The sequence below is a fragment of the Bos taurus genome, chromosome 3 (genome assembly GCF_002263795.3).
Source record: "Bos taurus isolate L1 Dominette 01449 registration number 42190680 breed Hereford chromosome 3, ARS-UCD2.0, whole genome shotgun sequence".
NCBI classification, from domain to species: Eukaryota; Metazoa; Chordata; class Mammalia; order Artiodactyla; family Bovidae; genus Bos; species Bos taurus.
In genome coordinates, this window is record NC_037330.1 from 45,935,212 (window position 1) to 45,950,095 (window position 14,884).

Genomic DNA, 14,884 nt, shown 5'->3' on the forward strand with positions numbered 1-14,884 from the left:
ATAAAAATCCACACAATGTAAGGCTTTGTTATAAATGGGTGCCATGTAGATGGAAGAAGTATCTATATAAGCAGGAGGAAGAGAAATGAAATACTCACTTTATTGAGTTGGTTTTCACTGTATGTGGCTAGTATTTATGAAGGTGATGACCTTAGGAAGAAATTGCAGACTGTAAATCATTTTAAATATAAAGCTGAAGCAGATGCAGAATTTCTTATGTAGTTTATATTTTTCAGTGGGAAATAACTTACCAAATATTTTAACACCTTTATTCTGAATGAGCAAACTAGTTTTTATAAAACCTTTTTTTCTTTCTAAAGTACTATATACAAAAATTATAGTAAAATCAGGCTTACAGACAGTATTTCGTTTCTTGGTGGATTTTTATATATTGCCTGCGGTATTTTTTAGTCCACAGTATTTTTCTCTTCAATATTGGTTAGGATTGTCCTTAATGTCATTCATTCATTCTCCTCCTTGTCCCCTAGCCCCTTACACTGTGCACACACATGCACCCACACACACATTTCTCTCTCTTTCTCTTTCTCTCAATGAGCCGGTGGTGAATTGATGTTGAGGTCTGGGGCAATGTTTGCATTGTAAAAAGATTTTTCTGTGATGATCTTTTAAAGATAAATGCTGCTGCTAAGTCGTTTCAGTCGTGTCCGACTCTGTGCGTCCCCATGGATGGCAGCCCACCAGGTTCCTCTGTCCCTGGGATTCTCCAGGCAAGAACACTGGAGTGGGTTGCCATTTCCTTCTCCAATGTAGGAAAGTGAAAAGTGAAAGTAAAGTCACTCAGTCGTGTCCGACTCTTAGCGACCCCATGGACTAGAGCCTACCAGGCTCCTCCGTCCATGGGATTTTCCAGGCAAGAGTACTGGAGTGTGGTGCCACTGCCTTGAGAACACTTCAAATATTCTAATAATGATAATAAATAATTTAATTGAAATCTGTGGATATTTGCCCACAAACTGATAAATCAGAAAATTTTACAAAGGGACTTAAGCTATCACACATTGGCCTAGCTCATCAGGTTTATTTTTCTGTTTTAGAAAGCTCTAATTGTTTCCAAAATCTCTCTTATCTTAAAACAAAATATAATCACATAAGATACAATTTATCTTCCTCAGTTCAACCCTTCAGATGTGAAAGAAACTATATAAAGGCCATCTGAAATCAATAGCTTCTGCTTATTAGGAATTTTTTAATTTTGGAGCTTGATGTTGCAATTATCAGTATGAGCATTATACAATCAACTCTAGTAACAATTTTGTTGGACTATTTGCATTTTAAAGAATCCACATCTTTTGGAAATCTCTTCTCATAATGCCAAGGACAAAAGTGTTCAACCATAAAAATAATTAATAATATATTTTAAAACATAATCTACAGTTTTATGAAATAAAATAATAATGGTAATAAGTAAGTGTGTGTGTGCAATGGCTCCCCACTCCAGCGCTCTTGCCTGGAAAATCCCATGGATGGAGGAGCCTGGTGGGCTACAGTCCATGGGGTCGCTAAGAGTCAGACATGACTAAGCGACTTCACTTTGACTTTTCACTTTCATGCATTGGAGAAGGAAATGGCAACCCGCTCCAGTGTTCTTGCCTGGAGAATCCCAGGGACAGTGGAGCCTGATGGGCTGCCGCCTATGGGATCGCACAGAGTCGGACACGACTGAAGCGACTTAGCAGCAGTGCATGCTTAGTTGGTTCAGTCATGTTTGACTCTTTGTGACACTATGACCCTACGTAAGAATAAGCACTTATATAGTAATCACTCTGTACTAGATATGGTTATAAATGCTTTATATATTTTAACACTCATTTAATTTTCTAATAGCTTTATAAGATAGGTAGTACTATTTCCCCCATTTCACAGATGAGGAAACTGAGGCATGTGGCATTAGGTAGCATGCCTAAGGCTCGCAGCTGTTATATGGTGATGCCAAAATTTGAACTTGAAATTTGATTTTAGCATCTATGCCCTTTGTAGTAATAGTGTTCAAGAGTATACTTGCTTATATTGCAATATCATTTCAGGTCCTCTTAAAAGCTCAGTATTACTTATTTAATGCAAAATAAGAATACTATGAAATATTCCTTCAATAGTATTTAGATGAACCAATGTAATTAAAAAACCCTTTTTCTGGACAATAACTCTTATTAATAACTTGTCTTAAAGCTCACCTGATACTTTCTACCCTCTTTTGAGCAGGAATAAGATATTATAATAATGGCCTCTAAGAAATGACAGTAAGTAGATAAGAAAGTTAAGACAAAACCCTTGCTTTGTGATTCTACAGTCAAGTAGAAAGACTTGAACGCATTTAAATGTTCTTTTCAATTTCCCTGGAAACAATTTTCTTCTCTTATAATGCTTCTTCTTCTGAGAAAACAATACATGCTTTTCTTGTTTCTAATTCTTTCACCATTTAGATTTCACTCATTATTCTTTTTCTGTATTCTTAGAACTAATTTCTAACATTTTTACTCCCCATATTAAAGTTAACATTTTAAATACAATTAAAATGGCATTCCCATTTGAACCCATAGAAATAATGTGTGTGCACCTAGATATTGCCATGCTGAGAGTAGAATATCCCCCACTGTTTTAGAATTACTCTGATGCCAAACCCAATGAGCTGAATGAAAGAAGGTGACCCTTCATTTTCCAAGTTTAATTATCACTCTCACTGGAGTTTTCCCACATCATTCTCAAGTGCCTGGCTGCCACCTTTAATGACAGGGATTGGATAATTCAACCCATTGTGGCAGCTTCTAACCAAGGGTTAACTTTTTTGAAAAAGAAATTGTGTTGGGGGGCTTATAGGTCAGCTAACACCCATAACCAGTATCTCTATTTCCAGAGACAGTAGGCACCAGTTGACCATGGAGTAGAGGAGACAGCAGGAAGAACGTCTTGAATATAAAGATGAAATGTCTTGTAAGGGGCTTGTTTCTTGACTGTCACAGAATTATACCAAAGCCTACACTCATATGGCTTCCCTGGTGGCACGGTGGTAAAGAACCCACCTGCCAATGCAGGAGACACAAGAGACATGGGTTTGATCCCTGGGTCAGAAAGATCCCCTGTAGTAGGAAATGGCAACCCACTCCAGTATTCTTTCCTGGAAGATTCCATGGACAGGGGAGCCTGGCGGGCTATAGTCCATGAGGTCACAAAGAATTAGACATGACTGAGTGAATGAGCACCCACACACCCACACATACACATACACACACACATACTAGATTTCTTCTTGGCTTTCAAGGTTTCCTTTTATTTATCTGTGAGTTAAATTTGGCACACTGATAATTGTATCAATCAATCTATTGCTAAGGGTTTTTTTTCCCCCCTAAGCTGAGATTTTTGCAATGCTTATTATGAAATGTATAATTAAGGCTTACAGAAATCAATTTTAAGTGAATCCTTTCGTTCTCACTACAAAAACCTTAGAAATCATATATTTTAGGCTTACAAAAAATTTTACCAACAAATTCCTGCTGCATTTTGTCTGAAGGCACTGAATTAGGAAGCAAAGACTGACATTTTCTATCGTTTGTGGCAGTTAGAGTGAGAGTTAGGCAAAAGGTAAGGATTTATCAGTGACTCGGCTGGTGAAGGTAGAAAAGAGAATAATGGCTTTGTTAGAGAAATTAATGAAGGAAGAACAATGGTATGTAATACTTCTATTATAAGATATGTAATTTCTACTGAAGCCCTTTCTCAGTTTATTACTGAAAAAGCAGCACTGCACACATTATATTCAAAATGACTCAAGTTGCCCTTCATCAGCATTCTGAAGATGCATTCCTGATTACTAGCCTCTAAATACAGAGTTCTTAACTTTGTGTGAGTGCCATGACCTCTGTAGGCACCCTGGTGAAACCTAAAAGCCCGTTTCAGAATACAATTTTGAGTGCATAAAATGAAATTTGCAAGGTAATAAAATATTCCCATTATATTAAAATGAAATTCTTGAATTATTTTAAAAAATATTAGTAATATATATTACTCTAGTAAGAGACTAAAAATACAGTCTAATGGCAGATTAATACTTACTGCAGTCTCGATGTAATGGTGACTTCAAATGCCACCTTGAGCTATCTGCAGCAACTCTACAATTCAACATGATTCTGTGTGGTTTCCTTTGGTGCAAAGTCACAGGTATTGATAGTGTTACACTGGTTTGTTGCTTCATAATACAGGAAATGATACATTTGAATGAGAGTCTAGGGAAAATAAAGATCTAAATTTTTTTCCATCCAAGTTCATGAATTTACTATTTTTCTCTCAAGAGTTCTAAGGACTTCAGATTAAGAATGTATCTCTTGCATTTCCTAATTCTAGTTGCCTATTAGGATCTCCAGGAGACTGTTCATTGCAGCACTGTTTACAACAACCAGACCATGGAAGCAACCTAAGTGTCCATCTACAGATGAATGGATAAAGACAATATAGTACATATATACAATGGAATATTACTCAGCCCTAAAAAAAGAGTTAGTTTGAGTCAGTTGTAGTGAGGTGGATGAATCTAGAGCTTGTTATGCAGAGTGAAGTCAGTCAGATTATGCATTATGCATTATGATTAATGCATAAATCAATATGCATTATTATATATTAATGCATATTTATGTAAACTAGAAAATTAACAGTGATGAACCTATTTGCAGGAAAGAAATGGAAATGTAGACACAGAGAATGGACTTGTGGACACAGTGGGGAAAGGAGAGGGAAGGATGAACTTAGAAAGTAACATTCACATATATACACTGTGCTGTGCTGTGCTTAGTTGCTCAGTCATGCTCAACTCTTTGCAACCCTTTGGACTCTAGCCAGCTAGGCTCATCTGTCCACAGGGATTCTCCAGGCAAGAATATTGGAGTGAGTTGGGTTGGGAACATGGGTGGGAGTAGGAGAGTGTGTGTGTGTGTGTGTGTGTGTGTGTATAAATACATAATTATGGCTGATTTGTGGTTTTGCACAGGAAATCAACACAATATTGTAAAGCAGTTATCCTCCAATTAAAAAATAAGTTAAAAAGCACAGTATGTTCTAGGAAATTTATAACCGGAACATGAATCTGAAATGTGTCCTAGTTAAGCTGATACACTTGTAAGGAAAAATTAAAGAATTCTTTAGGCATCCAGGCAACAAGATACTATCAAAGGGGAAAGACAGTGATAAAAATTCTTAATATTAAAAATACTCCATATATTAAATAAAAAAAAGAAAGAAAAGTTCAGCACCAAATCTTAGCTTGACTGAGATGATGTGACCAAAACGATGATGTGACCAAATGATGACTCAGTTACCACTTTCATTGTGGGTGAACTTAACTTCACCAAGAAATTAAGTCCAGCCTCATAGCAAAAAGAAAGTCACTGAATAAATATTAGCATTACAGACTTAAAAGTAAAGCCCCACCACACTGCCTTGTTTTAGACCACTTTAGCAAGTTGTTAGAAGAGATGCTTGCTGCCCACCTAGACAGTGTTCAGCCTCAACTCAGAAAGATGCTATAGGTTTCAAACAGAAGACGCTCTGGCCTGGTGTTTGCAGAGAGAGTTTTGGAGAGCCTCCCACCACTGAGCCATGGAAATGCGCCTGTCCCTACCTCCAGAGCCCCTTCCACGTGTCTGGGAAGAATGAAGGGTTTGAGCTGTACCCTTTCTGTTGATAGATCGTGTCAGGTGTTCAATGGGTATGCAGTTCCCCATGCCTCCCTCACTTGCATGCTCTCTGCCTCCCCTTCTCAGATCCCAGGTCAAGAGAACCCTCCCTGTTTCCTCTGGGGTTTGGCCAGGTCCCCTGCTGTGGTCAGAAGTTCTTGAGTCCTCATGACACTGATCACGGTGGTCCGTTGCCATTTGTGCTGTTTATCAATGTCTGCCTCCCATCAAAGGAGGACTACTAAGTCAGGTGTTATTCTGGCTCTTAGCACACACCTGATGTGTTGGACTTCTAGGAAATTATATCTACATATTAATAAAATGGTCACATCGTTTTATCATCTTAAGTCATGAGTTCAGTCCTTAAGACTAGCCTCAGCATTAATATATGACATTGTTTCTCTCTCTCAGACTTACTTTACTCTTTATGACCTGCTCTAGGACCAAAGACAAGGTTTCAACACCATGTCAAAGTTTGTATCTTTTTCAGATGTATTTTAATACATCTGTTAATGTATAAAACATTAACTTGTTAATTTTGAAAATATTTATGTGCTTTGCAGATGATCCATGTTGAAAAGTAACTAAGTCTGTATGAAGGAGATGAAATAAAAATGATTCAGTGTGTGTTTTTTTTTTTTTTTTAAAGAATCTCTGGGAGAGTTAGGCCCTATACTAGTTCAATCATTTCAGTAATTCTGGCATGGATAAAGTGAATATATATCTATGTGTATGTATATGTAAGTACGTGTATAGATACATATTTGTGTGTGTGTAAAGTTCATCAATTGATTGTACTACATATATAATCAATATCACTCATGAACTTTGCATACATCATTAAATATTTATAAAACTCCTAAACCAGAACTATTTACTGGGAGCTGTTTATTTTTGCTAGGAACTGTACTAAGGGCTTTATGTATCTGTGAAACAAAGATTTTCCCCATTTTACAGATGAGGGAACTGACATTAGAGATATTGCTTTAACTGTCCAGATCACAGAGTTAGTAAGTTAATGCATTGGAACTGGAAATCATCCCATTATACCATGAAGCAGGTTCCATTTGACTATAAAGAACCTGAGGAATTAAGAACATATGTATTACAATCCTCCCTTGCTGATATGGGGCAAATAGATTGAGCTTTCTCAACTGCAGACTCTCAAAAACCATTAAAAATCTTTTCACTTGACAGAGAAAGTTCTGTCATTAGTTCCAGTGAAGAATATTTTATGGCTCAGCTCTTTTGGCTTTGCAGAGATGGAGGTGTATCTATAGAAAACAATACCAGCAACTTGGTGTGGACTGATTTGAACTGTTACCCAGCCTCCTTTTAAGTTCTATATTTGAAAATAGGAAGTTGAGAGTCAGATCTAGATATCTTCCAAACAGGAGGATGCTCTCTGTTTATTCAGCAGACATTCATCACCCCATCATTCCTGTACAGTCTTCTTACAGGTGTCCTGGAGGCTGACTCAGCAGAAGTAGGCTTTCTTTTCTTTGGGATATGTGTAACTAAGTCTAACTAATTAGAAAAGGGGGGCGGGTGCTGTTACTCATGCAATCCAGTCAGAGAAATAAAATTTAGTAACAAATAAAACTACAGTAAATGTATTATCAGCCAGCAGTGATCAGTACACGTTCATTACTTTTGCTTTCCTATCACAGAACTTATAAAGTATAAATAGCACCCTAGCTCTTCTCTTCTCATATCCCAAGAAAAGGGTTTCACCAACAGAGATGTAAGAATGTCATATTTTTAGTGATTCTTCTGAATTTGAGTTACTTATACTTTATGTAGACTATAAGGTCTTCTGACTTCTTCTTCAATGTTTTATTCATTGTAGTTCTTTTCCTTAATATCATTCATTCATTTGCTCTATCCAGAATTATTTGAGCTTATTAAGTTCATGTTTCTGTAAATTTCTACATGTTCTCAACTGGTTTGTGTTTTTGTTTTTTTTGTTTTTTTTTTAGAAAAGTACTGGATCAGGCATTGAAGGGAAGTCTAGTGAATCCTCTAGGAAGCCCTTCCCTTTTTCACACCATCGCTTAAGTAGTGATTTTGTAATACTGTGAATTCCAGAAGACAGATATTTCCCAACTTCCTTTTTTTGCTAAAATCTCAATTATCCAGTGACATTATTTTTTTTAAAAAAGATCTATTTAGTGTATATAAATAAATATAAATCATATTTAAATATATCATAGTCTAAAAAATAAATCATAAAATGGAAATTTAAAATATTAAAGTGGATGGGGCAAAGCAGTCCATGTCCAGTTATCTTAATAAGTATCTATTTTCACTTTTCTAGAGTATATGGAGTCCAGGGATGACAGGCATAGGGTTTAGAATCAGAATGGATTTAAATCTCAGCAGCTCCTCTGACTTGTTGCTTTATTGATACTTAGCCTCATTCTCATCAGTATGATGATAATACCATCTCTCAGAGTTTGTTGTAAAAATTAAATGAGATATTATAGGTAATGGGCTTGACATATTGCAAGTATTTGTGACTTTAAATTATACTGCAGAGAATGTGTCCTTAGTCACTCAGTTGTGTCTCTCTGAGAGCTCATGGACTATAGCTGGCCAGGCTCCTTTGTCCCTGGGATTCTCCTAGCAAGTATATTGGAGTGGGTTGCCATTTCCTTCTCCAAGGGATCTTCCCAACCCAGGGATCAAACCCATATCTCTCACATCTCCTGCATTGGCAGACAGATTCTTTACCACTGAGCCACCTGGAAAACACTTCATAGAATAACTTTATGCATTTAGATTTTATTTCTACTAAAAATAATAATTTTTTTTCATGAAATATTCTGAGGGGTAGATTTAGCAAATAGAAGGAAACATCATTTTTATAGCTCTTGAATCATGTTGCCCAATTGATTTTCAAAACATTTTAAACAGTTCATATAAAAGACACTATTTCAGAAATAATTACCAATTAAAAATTAAATACTAAGTTAATAAATATATTTTTAGTGATTATTCTGAATTTGAGTTAATTATATGTTATGTAGAATGTAAGGTCTTCTGATTCTTTCCTCAGTGTTTCATTCATTGTACTTCTTTGCCTTAATATCATTCATTCATTTGACTTAGCTTCTGATTAAAATAAAGCTAGAATAATGACAGTTATTTTCTTGGTTTCAGCATAGAAGCAAAGAAAAATTAAACTATATTTAATTCCACAAAACAAGAGTAGCCAAAATTAATAAGAAAACATAATATAGCTCGTAGTTACATGATTTATTTCTGGCTCCATGTAGCCAAGCAGTTTCTTAAGATAAGGCATTTCTAGTTCCTTAAAAAAAAAAAAAAATTAGTAGCATCCTAGATGGAGTAATGGGACTGAATTTACTCTCTCAATTGAAATAGTAGCATCCAAAAACTTATATATGAAACAACAATTTTTAAGAGGTAGAACATCAGTCAGTAAGGACAGTGGTCACTGAGAGATGGAAAGCAAAAGAAATGAACTCTGCCATTGCCCAAGAAAATTTCCAGGCTATAGGGCAGGCAGCAAAAACCAGTCAGAAATCAGAAAAGTAGAACTGAGAGTCCAGAGAGAACAAGGGTGACTAGCATTCACAAGATAAAGCATCAGAAAGTAGAGAGCTGCATACAGAAACACCTTTGGAGATTTGCAAAAGATCCCTTGAGTACTTAACAGAGTACAGATCAGCTCATGCCTGTTAGTAAATTAGACTACAGAAAGAACTTTCAGAATGGATTTGAGGGGCTATTATTCAATTTTCACGTATATCTGGAAATTATGACTCTTCTTGACAGCCAGAGTGAAAAACCTTATGAATCACAATTAGTCATAGGCCAAGCACTTGTTTGGGTATGCCCAACAAACCTTAAAAGCCAGACCTGAAAGGATAAAAATATGTCTAAGTAATGTAACTGCTAAGAATGTGAAGTAGAAGGACATGTGTTCATTTTCTCCTGTGAGAATTCCAAAATTGCGATTCGCTGCTGAACAACCATCGACAGGAGAATGTTGGATCCTACCAAAAAAAGATACCCCACATCCAAGGGTGAAGGAAAAGCCCCAACATGACAGTAGGAGGAGCTAAATCTCATTTAGAATCAAACTCTGTGCCCGCCAGATACACTCGAGGGCTCAAATAAAACCTGGTGTGTACCAGGACCCAGAGACCCCGCAGAGACTGAGCCAGACCTGCCTTGTGTTTGAGCATCTCCTGCAGATGCACAGGTCAGCAGTGGCCAGCCATGGGGACAGGGGCTCTGGCTGCAGCAGATCTGGGAGGCAAGGTGTGTGGCTTAAGTCCTCTTAGAGGAGGTCGCCATAAGACCTACATGGACCCACCAAGCAGATAACCCACAAACTGGAGACCAGTTATACCAAAGAAGTTCTCACACTGTTATGCAAGTTCTAGGACCCACAACAAATTTCCCAAACCTGGGGATCTGACAAAGAGACTGAGAACCCCCAGGAGTTTGATTTGGAGGCCGGTGGGATTTGATTACAGAACTTCCACAGGACTGGAAAACAGACTCTTGGAGAGCACAAACAAAACCTTGTACACACCAAGACCCAGAAGAAAGGAGCAGTGACCCCACAGACTGAGCCAGACTTGCCTTTGAGTGTCCAGGAGTCTCTGGCAGAAGCGTGAGTCAACAGTGGCCTGCCAGGGGGTCAGCGGCACTGACTACAGTAGTGCTGGCGTAAGTCCTTTTGAAGAGAGAGAACAAAGGAAGGGAACACAGCCCATCAAAGAAATTGGATTAAATATTTACTGAACATAGAGCCACCCATCAAAACAAGACAGCCAGTCCCTCCCATCAGGAAGTTTCCACAAGCCTCTTATCCTTATCTATCAGAGGGCAGACAATTTGAAAACCATAGTCACATAAAACCATCCAAACTGATTACATGGATCACAGCCTTGTCTAACTCAATGAAACTATGAGCGATGCCATGTAGGGCTACCCAGGACAGATGGGTCATGGTGGAGAGTTCTGATAAAACGTGGTCTGCTGGAGAAGGGAATGGCAGACCACTTCAGTATTCTTGCCTTGAGATCCCCATGAACAGTATGAAAAGGCGAAAAGATATGACACTAAAGATGAACTCCCCAGGTCAGTAGGTGCCCAATATGCTACTGGAGAACAGTGGAGAAATAACTCCACAAAGAATGAAGAGATGGTGCTGAAGCAAAAACAACACCCAGTTGTGGATGTGCCCAGGTGATGGAAATAAAGTCCAATGCTGTAAGAACAATATTGCATAGGAACCTGGAATGTTAGGTCCATGAATCAAACTGATTTTGAAGTGGTCAAACAGGAGATGGAAAGAGTGAACATCAACTTTTTAGGAATCTGTGAACCAAAATGGACCAGAATGGGAGAATTTAATTCAGATGACTATTGTATCTACTACTACTACTTCTAAGAATCCCTTAGAAGAAATGGAGTAGCTCTCATAGTCAACAAAAGAGTCCTAAATGCAGTTCTTGGGTACAGTCTCAAAAATGACAGAATGAACTCAGTTCGTTTCCAAGGCAAACCATTCAATATCACAGTGATCCAAGTCTATGCCCCAAACACCAATGCTGAAGAAGCTGAAGTTGAGTGGTTCTATGAAGCCCTACAAGACCTTCAGGAACCAACACAAAAAAAGATATCATTTTCATCACAGGGTACTGGAATGCAAAAGTAGAAAGTCAAGAGATACCTGGAGTAACAGGCAAGTTTAGCCTTGGAGTACAAAATGAAGCAGGGCAAAGACTAACAGAGTTTTGCCAACAGAACGCACTGGTCATAGCAAATACCCTGTTCAAGAAACACAAGAGAGGACTCTACACATGGACATTACCAGATGGTCAATACCAAAATCAGATTGATCATATTCTTTGCAGCCAAAGATGGAGAAGCTCTATACAGCAGGCAAAAACAAGACCAGGAGCTGACTGTGGCTCAGATCATGAACTCCTTATTGCAAAATAAGATTAAATTGAAGAAAGTAGGGAAACCACTAGATCCTCAGGTATTACCTTACGATTATACAGTGGGAGTGACAAATAGATTCAAGGGATTAGGTCTGATAGACGGAGTGCCTAAAGAACTGTGGAGAGAAGTTCATGGCATTGTACAGGAGGTGGTGATCAAAACAATCCCCAAGAAAAAGAAATGAAAAAAGGCAAAATGGTTGTCTGAGGAGGCCTTACAAATAGCTGAGAAAAGAAGAGAAGTGAAACAAAAAGGAAAGATATACCCATCTGAATACAGAGTTCCAAAGAATAGCAAGGAGAGATAAGAAAGCCTCCCAAAGTGATCAGCGCAAAGAAATAGAGGAAAACAATAGAATGAAAATGACTAGAGATCTCTTCAACAAAATGAGAGATCCCAAGGGAATATTTCATGCAAGGATGGGTATAATAAAGGACAGAAATGGTATGGACCTAACAGAAGCAGAAGATATTAAGAAGAGGTGACAAGAATGCACGGAAGAACTATACAAAAAAAGATTTAATTACCCAGATATCCACAATGTTGTGATCACTCACCTAGAGCCAGACATCCTGGAAAGCAAAGTCAAGTGGGCTTTAAAAGCATCACTACGAACAAAGCTAGTGGAGGTGATGGTATTCCAGCTGAGTTATTTCAAGTCCTAAAAGATGATGCAGTGAAAGTGCTGCACTCAATATGCCAGCAAATTTGGAAAACTCAGTAGTGGCCATAGGACTGAAAAAGGTCAGTTTTAATTCCAATCCCAAAGAAAGGCAATGTCAAAGAATGTTCAAACTATGGCACAATTGCATTCATCTCAAACGCTAGCAAAGTAATGCTCAAAATTCATCAAGCTAGGCTTCAATAGTACATGAACTGGGAACTTCCAGATGTACAAGCTGGATTTAGAAAAGGCAGAGGACCAGAGATCAAATTGCCAACATCCATTGAATCATAGAAAAAATAAGAGAATTCCAGAAAAATGTCTACTTCCACTTTATTGACCTTTTGACTGTGCCTTTTGACTATTGCCTTTGACTGTGTAGATCACAACAAACTGTGGGAAATTCTGAAAGAGATGGGAATACCAGACCACCTTACCTGCCTCCTGAGAAATCTGTGTGCAGATCAAGAAACAACAGTTAGAACCAGACATGGAGCAACAGACTGGTTCAAAATTGGGAAAGGAGTGGCTCAATGCTTTATATTGTCACCCTGCTTATTCAATTTATATGCAGAGTACATCATGCGAAATACCTGGCTAAATGAAGCACAAGCTGGAATCAAAATCCCTGGGAGAAATATCAATAACCTCAGATATGCAGATGATGCCACACTTACAGCAGAAAGCAAAGAGGAACTGAAGAGGATCTTGGTAAAAGATAAAGAGGAGAGTGAAAAAGCTGGCTTAAAACTCAACATTCAAAAACTAAAGATCATGACATCCAGTCCCATTGCTTCATGGCAAATAGGTGGGGAAACAATGGAAACAGTGGCAGACTTTATTATCTTGGGCTCCAAAATCACTGCAGATGGTGACTACAGCCATAGAATTAAAAGATTCTTGCTCCTTGGAAGAAAGGTTATGACAAACCCAGAGAAGGCAATGGCACCCCACTCCAGTACTCTTGCCTGGAAAATCCCATGGACGAAGGAGCCTGGTAGGCTGCAGTCCATGGGGTTGCTAAGAGTCAGACACGACTGAGCGACTTCACTTTCACTTTTCACTTTCATGCATTGGAGAAGGAAATGGCAACCCACTCCAGTGTTCTTGACTGGAGAATCCCAGGGACAGGGGAGCCTGGTGGGCTGCCATCTATGGGGTCGCACAGAGTTGGACCCGACTGAAGTGACTTAGCAGCAGACAGCATATTAAACATCAGAGACATTTTTTTTGCTAACAAAAATCCATCTAGTCAATGCTATGGTTTTTCCAGCAGTCATGAATGGATGTGAGAGTCAGACCATAAATAAAGGTGAACACTGAAGAACTGGTGCTTTTGAATTGTGGTGTTGGAGAAGACTCTTATACTGCAAGGAGATCCAACCAGTCTATCCTAAAGGAAATCAGTCCTCAATATACCTTGGTAGGACTGATGCTGAAGCTCCAATACTTTGGCCACCTGATGCAAAGAGCTAACTCATTAGAAAAGACCCTGATGCCGGGAAAGATTGAAGGTAGGAGGAAAAGGGGACGGCAGCATATGATATGGTTGGATGGCATCATCGACTTGATGGACGTGAGTTTGATCAAGCTCCGGGAGATGGCGATGGATAGGGAAGCCTGGGGTGCTACAGTCCAGTGGTTGGTTGCAAAGAGTTGGACGTGAATGAGAAACTGAACTGAACTCAGTATAACTGCAACTGAGAAAGAATTCTCGAGAATATTTATAGGAATACAAACTATTACCAAACACTGTAAAATTCAATTTTTGACATCTAATTAAAAAATTACCTACCCTGTAAAGAAATCAGAACGTAAACCCAAAATAAGAAAAAAGAATCAGTTTAAACTGTGTTATGTTAAAATTAGCAGACAAATACATTAAAGGTGTTTTTACAACTATATTCCATACTTTCAAAAATCCAAGTTAAACTATGGAAGATAGATAAAAGACCTATATCAAAATTACAGGCTTGAAAACTACATTTCAAAGGGTAAAGAACACAATAAAATTTGTTAGGAGCATGTTAGGCACTGCAGAAGAAACAGTTAATAACTTGAAGATGGAGCAATGAAAACTACCCTAAATGAAGCACACTCACATACCTTGTCAGCTGGGGACAACTTATATATACTGGAATTCCTGAAATCTGAAGAAATAATGGACCAAACTTTCTTAATTTTTCTTAAAACAACAAGCCTTCCCCACTCCACAAACAATGCTAAAACAAACAAAAATAATAAACAAGAAGCTTGATGAACTCCAAGTATAAGAAACATGAAGAAAATTACAACAAGGTAGTGCATCATAATCAGATTAATTAAACCAGTGATAAAGGGAAAAAAATCCTTCACAGCAGCTAGGGACAGAAAGCATGTTCCATACAGAGAAACATAACATAAGAAAAACATAATATTCTGCTGTAATTTATCACCAGAAGCAATGCAAACTAATATCATCTTTAAAGTGCTGAAAGTTTAAAAAACAAGCAAACAAAAGCTGTTAACAGATTTCAAAATTCAGTAACATGCCTTTCAAAGTGCAGGTGAA

The 14,884-nt window shown here is 38.0% G+C and overlaps 1 protein-coding gene across 1 annotated transcript in view; it reads left to right on the top strand.

Annotated features, from left to right (window-relative positions):
- DPYD (dihydropyrimidine dehydrogenase) overlaps positions 1-14,884 on the top strand; it is a 922,445-nt gene that overhangs the window by 526,875 nt on the left and 380,686 nt on the right.